The sequence below is a fragment of the Choloepus didactylus genome, chromosome 18, assembly GCF_015220235.1.
Source record: "Choloepus didactylus isolate mChoDid1 chromosome 18, mChoDid1.pri, whole genome shotgun sequence".
Lineage (NCBI taxonomy): Eukaryota > Metazoa > Chordata > Mammalia > Pilosa > Megalonychidae > Choloepus > Choloepus didactylus.
In genome coordinates, this window is record NC_051324.1 from 36,537,544 (window position 1) to 36,544,655 (window position 7,112).

At 39.4% G+C, this 7,112-nt stretch overlaps 1 pseudogene; it reads right to left on the minus strand.

Moving 5' to 3' along the window:
* Positions 1-2,697: 2,697 nt before the first annotated feature.
* On the minus strand, positions 2,698-6,697 carry LOC119514729 (annotated as a pseudogene).
* Positions 6,698-7,112: the final 415 nt, after the last annotated feature.

Sequence of the window (7,112 nt, forward strand, 5' to 3'; positions counted from 1 at the left end):
AATACTGATCTGCCTTTCCTCCCTCTCTAATCTAGCAGTGCTTTGTATTAGCCAAATTGGGAAGAAAATGGAAATGGATATGGTGCTCAAACAGCCCTTCATCTGTAAGGTTTTATTTCTTTCATTAGAAAAAACCGAGGCGTATATAATACAGTATTAACAATTGTCAATTCTGGGTATTGGATTAAAAAATGTTTAATATTACTTTTTGTTCTTAACTGTGATTTCTTAATTTTTCAAACAAGTGGTGGTACACTTTTACATCTATGCTCACGGGCAGTGGTTTCACTTGTTGGTGGGAATATCAATGATTGATTCCCATCTTGGCAAGTGCTATTGACATTGTTTAAGTAATGCCAGAGAACAGTAAGTACATTTGCTACTCGGGAATTTTCTCTTTTGTAGCTTTTATTTGAAAGGTCACTTTTTATTGGACCACATTACAATCTCCACTTCACCTGGTTTTTAATGTGTCTCTCAGCATCGAGTGGTGAATTAAAGAAAAATTAGAAAGATCAGAGTGGTTGGGAATGGTAAGAAGACGTAACCACACCAGTTTATAGTAGGGTGACTTTGTAAATTCCCTGAATTTCAGTTTTGAGTATATCAACTACTCTCCCAGGTTGTTATGAGGAAATACATGAGAATGTAGGTAAGAGTGAGTAAAATCTAATTATATAAATATAATATACTAACATTATTCAACAATGCTCAAACTTTCAAACTCAATGTTACTTGAAGCTTAATCTGAATTTAAACATTTTGTTACCGGGGCCTGGTTGGCACCTGAGGTGAGCTCCCACGCAGGCTCGTTTTCCTTAAGAAAGAATTCAGGGACCAGAGGAGTAGTAGCAAGCAGTAACGTTTATTTGAAAAAGCCGGCACACAGGGGGAAATAGCAGAGGTTGGTAAGAAAGAACATATGCTGGCAAGGTCAGCACCGGCGAGCCCCAAGAGGGGGCCCGCACCTGGCTGAGTAATGTCCAGGTTTTATATGTTAGCCTGTTGATAGGCTTCAGGCTAGGGTTGGGGTGGAAAGTCTCATTCTCCCCCACACTGGCTTAACCCCTCCTTTTCCTCCATCTGGCTATTTCAGCCGCTTCTAGGAATTAGGGGTTCTCCTTTCACCCAGCCCCTCCTTTCTGCCTCCACCTGTCTATCCACCTGTCAGCTGGTTCTGATAGGGTTTGGTCCCCCTTTGGCTCGGCCCCTCCTGCTCGGTCGCCATCTGGCTATCTATGACTTGATGCTGACTCTCCACCTGAACTGACCAACGCCTCTGGTCTGCCCAGAGTGCCCTATTCTAGCTTGCCTCAATTTGAAAAGTACCCCCCCACCCCAGCACTCTATGGGCTTGTTTGATATCAACTGTTTGTAAATTTCCAAGTAGGTATCCTAGGAAACTCAGAAATACATGTCAACTTCTTTCTGAGAATTCACGGCCACACTCGATTTCCTGTCTATCCTGGCCCCTCCTGGCTGGGTTATGAGTGCTTCCTTCAACTCTCTCAGATTTCCTCAGTTTACCTTCCCCATCTCTAATTCCTCCCACACCTAACCAGCCTTCAGCTTTCCCACTTTCCCACCAATCCCCACCCTACCCCCCACCACGCTCTCTATCCTCTTTCAAGGACAAATCATCCCAGTTTTTCCCACTTATCTTTCCATTCTACCCTGGAGTATCAGGAAAAAACCACCTCTGCCTCTTCTCCTCTCAGCTCTGGATGATGTACTATCCAGCCATAAGCACGGAGGAGGGCAGGAATTGCTTTGTGTGGTTCACAGCTGCAACCCAGGTGCCTGGCATGGTAAGCATTCATAAATATTTGTCGACTAAATTACAACCCAATCATTCTTGAAAGAGACCTTTGCTCACATGTCTACTCTCTCCATTATCTCCAGTCTCTCTCTCTATTAGCTCCTTCTCATTTTCACACATTTATAAGCCTCCCTATTTAGAACACAACTCACTTGATACTGCTGTCCTTTAAAATGTCCTGGTTCTCTAATTCCTTTGAATAAGTGGCTGATTTTTACTAGCCCCATTTAGCACCATTCAGGTCTCTTCATCCTTTGCACTCCCTTATCAGTTCTATCAACTATAAAGATAAATGAACCAGAATTACAGAGGCCTCCTTTTTTTTTGGAGGTTTATTGAGTTTTATTACCATTTTATGGATGAGGAAATTAAAGTTCAGAGAGCTTACCTAGCCTTCAAAATCCCTGCTAGAAAATGACCAAGCTGCCTGACTCCAAAGCTCATGTACTGGGTATAGTGTTAAGTGCATCTTTGATCTTTATGTATAATTTTTAAAAAACAGAATTCATCTATACTTTATAGTTTGTTCACGTGTATTTGTATTTTGTTCAGTTCATAGTTATCCTCAAGTACAGGAACATATTCTGCTACAAAATCTAATTCCTCTCCGCTACTTAAATTACACGTTACTACCATTAGGTATTGCCTTATGTATTCACATTTCTACAGCAGTAAATCTAGAAAAAAAATAGTTGCAAATACAGATTTGTATAATTGGCACAGAAATGCAAAATTAGTTATCTGCCAAAGGCTTACAAAATTTTAAACCTGCATATTTTGGAAATATGATTTGCCATTTAATAGAAATTATGGTCTTTCAATTGGAGAATATCCCTTATGGAAGAAACTTTTAGGGTTAATCCCAAACATAACCATATTCATACTTGGGAGCATTTTGAGAACTCAAGGCTGAAAGTCCTAACTGTGCTTGTTGTCAGTCCATTGTTTTCCTGCATAGTAGATTTTGGAAGTAAATTTTTTACCACTTTGTACAGTTGATTCCGAATGTTGTATCCACTAAGTTGGGATCGCCCAATCAGGATCACCAATAGGTACTTGAGTTTTGTGGGCTCAAAAGCGTATCTCCAAGAACAACAAAGTCCCACTCATTCCGAATCCAAAATGGTTTCGGTTAAAATGGGAAAAGGATTCAGTTGGCTCAATTTACAAGTTAGTGTAACAGCCATTCTCACAAGAGGGTCTATATCATTGGCCAAGATCCTTGATGCCTGATTCATTTTATTTTATTTTATTTTTTGTTTTTTGTTTTTAAATTCATTTTATTGAGATATATTCACTCACATACTATGCAGTCATACAAAACAAAGCATACATTCGATTGTTCACAGTACCATTACATAGTTGTGCATTTATCACCAAAATCAATCCCTGACACCTTCATTACCACACACACAAAAATAACAAGAATTATAATTAAAGTGAAGAAAGAGCAATTAAAGTAAAAAAGAACACTGGGTGCCTTTGTCTGTTTGTTTGTTTCCTTCCCCCATTTTTCTACTCATCCATCCATAAACTAGACAAAGTGGAGTGTGGTCCTTATGGCTTTCCCAATCACATTGTCACCCCTCATAAGCTACATTTTTATACAGTCGTCTCCAAGATTCATGGGTTCTGGGTTGTAGTTTGATAGTTTCAGATATTTACTGCTAGCTACTCCAATTCACTAGAACCTAAAAATGGTTGCCTTACATTGTGCGTAAGAGTGCCCGCCAGAGTGACCTCTCGGCTCCTTTTGGAACCTCTCTGCCACTGTAGCTTGTGATGCCCCATTCATTTTAGCAGGAGTAACTGCAGCTCCACAACCACTCCCAAGATCTAATACAGAATTTCCTCTGACAGTTTCAGGATTACCTAAAAGGTACCTAGATAGGGCTTGGTCTCCTGGCCAGCGGATTGCCCAATAAAGATCACCTGGGGCTACCAGTCAGCTCTTTCCCTCTGGAACTTCATCTGGGGGTTAAAAGCAGCAAATGGATTTCAGGGGTAAGGCTGCCACTGCTGGTGATGTTAGTGTTCTCCAGAGAAGCTTCCAGCTCCTCTCCAAAGGCAGTGGCCCCAGGGAAATAAGGGAAGACCCCTGTTTCTTACAGTATCTGGAAAAAACTGCTGCAGTTTGTGGAAAATAGTCCAAATACTTTCCAACCTAGGCTCAAAACCATTAGACTTTTTCCAAGACACAGGTTCTGTCAGTGTTGTAGTTTATAAGGCTTGCTCCTCATGGGGAAAGAACAGGGTCTGGCTCCCAGTTCAACCTCAACTGGAATCTCTGGATCTCTCGTCTAGCTTCTGGTAGTTGCCAGCAATCTTTCACATTCTTGGTTGTGGCAACATAACTCCAATCTCTGTCTCCGTCCTCACATGGCCTTCTTCCCTATGGGTCCCCAGAGGCGTCCTTTTAAACCTAATGCCGTCATCCTCTCCTAGCTTTTGCCTTCTTTGATGTCAATTTCCTGTTATGGGTACTGCTGATAACCAACTTCTTTCTTAAATTCTCTACTTAATGACGTTGAGAACATTGTACTGTCCTACTTACATTTCTCAGGTCGCTACTTTTCTGTCTCCTTTAGGCATATTCTAAGGCTTATCTCTGCTCACTCTTCCGTACTCACTTCTTCCAAGGGTTTATTTATTCTCTTGATTTCAATTACCAACTCTTTTGTTGATGATTCTCATGGTGAAATCATACAACTTAAGTTTGCTGGTTTCATTTTTAAAAAATGTTTTTCAATCCACTTTTATTGAGATATGTTCACATACCCTACAGTCATCCACAGTGCACAATTGTTCAGAGTACCATCATATAGTTGTGCTTTCATCACCAAAATCAATTTTTGAACATACAGTTGTGCATTCATCACCAAAATCAACTTTTGAACATTTTTATTACTCCCCAATTAAAATAAGAATTAAAATAAGAACAAAAATACAAGTAAGGAAGAATACTCAAAACACCCCATTCCCCCCACCCCCTGATTATTCATTTAATTTTTGTTCCCATTTTTCTACTCATCCATCCATACACTGGATAAAGGGAGTGCCTGCACATGGTTGGTTTTTGTTTTTGTTTTAATTTTTAATACAGTTTTATTGAGATATAGTCACATACCCTACAATCATCCATAGTGTACAATCAATTATGCACAGTACCATCATAAAGTTGTGCGCATTCATCACCAGAATCAATTTTTGAACAGTTTCTTTACTCAAAAAGACAAACAAACAAAAATAAATAAAAGTAAAAAAGAACACCTAAATATTCCGAATCCTCTATCTTGGGGCTTGCCCTTATGAAGCTCCTTACTGCAAAGGAGAGGCTAGACCTGCTCATAATTGTGCCTAAGAGTCTCCCCCTGAGTGCCTCTTTGTTGCTCAGATGTGGCCCTCTCTCTCTCTAAGCCAACTCAGCAGGTGATCTCACTGCCCTTCCCCCTACATGAGACCTGACTCCCAGGGGTGTAAATCTCCCTGGCAACACAGGATATGACTCCTGGGGATGAATCTGGACATGGAATCGTGGAATTGAGAACATCTTCTTGACCAAAAGGGTGATGTGAAATGAAACGAAATAAAGTTTCTGTGGCTGAGAGATTTCAAATGGAGTCGAGAGGTCACTCTGGTGAACATTCTTACACACTATATAGATAACATTTTTTAGGTTTTAATGTATTGGAATAGCTAGAAGGAAATACCTGAAACTGTTGAACTGCAACCCAGTAGCCTTGACTCTTGAAGACGATTGTATAACAATATAGTTAACAATGGGTGACAGTGTGATTATGAAAACCTGTGGATCACATTCCCTTTATCCAGTGTATGGATGGATAAGTAGAAAAATGGGGACAAAATCAAATGAAAAATAGGGTGGGATTGGGGGGGAAGATTTGTGTTTTCTTTTTTACTTTTGTTTTCTATTCTTATTCTTATTTTTTCTGGTGTAAGGAAAATGTTCAAAAATAAATTGGGGTGATGAATGAATAACTATACGATAGTACTATGAACAGTTGATTGTGCACCATGGATGACTATATGGTATATGAATATATCTCAATAAAACTGAATTTAATTTAAAAAAGAGTGAAAAAAAATCAATTGCTTTCCTAAAGACCATTAATAATTTCAAAACAAAATGGAAAAAAAAAAAGATTGCATTTATAATAGCAACCACCACTATAAACTACCTAGGAATAAATGTACTAATAAATGTACAAGATGTTTATGAAGAAAATTACAACATATTTTTTTGATATATAAAAAGACCTAAGTTATTTAAAAGATATAACATGCCCTTGTGTGGGAAAATGCATTATATATATCCTTTTCCTTTTCAAATTAAACTATAAAGTTAACGTAAAAAAACAACAAAACAAAAACAAACAAAAGAACACCTTCAACATTCCATCCCCCTATTAGTTTTTGTCCCCATTTTTCTACTCATCCATCCATATCCTGGATAAAGGGAGTGTGAGCCACAAGGTTTTCACAATCACACAGTCACACCATGTAAGCAACAGAGTTATGCAATCACCTTCAAGAATCAAGGCTACTGGGTTGCAGTTCAACAGTTTCAGGTATTTCCTTCTAGCTATTCCAAATACATTAAAAACTACAAATGGATATCTATATAGTGCATAAGAATGCCCTCCAGAGTGACCTCTTGACTCCATTTGAAATCTCTCAACCACTGAAACTTTATTTTGTTTCATTTCTCTTCCCCCTTTTGGTCAAGAAGATTTTCTCAATTCCAAGATGCCAGGTCCAGGCTTATCCCTGGGAGTCATGTCCCACGTTGCCAGGGAGATTTATACCCCTGGGAGTCATGTCCCATGGAGTGGGGAAGGTGGGGGCTTCACCCGCCATGTGGGCTTAGAAAGAGAGATGCCACATCTGAGCAACAAAGAAATTCTCTGGGGGAGACTCTTAGGCACAATTACATGTAGGCTTAGCCTCTCCTTTGCAGTAACAAGCAACATAAGGGCAAGCCCCAAGATTGAGGGCTTATCCTACTAACTTGTTTGTGAGAATATCAGTAATAACCCAGGTGGGCAAGGCCAACATTTCTGCATTTTCCCCCAGTTCCTCAGGAGGGCCCTGCAAATACATTTTTATTCTCTGCCCAAATTACTTTGGGATGTATCAGGATTTCACACTAACCTGTACAAATCTACCAGATCTTACTCCCCATTCAAAGTTCCATGTAATTATGGTGTTTAAATAAACTGACCGTACAAGTTAAATTATTTAGTGTGCTACAGAAAATATATATCCTGCACCA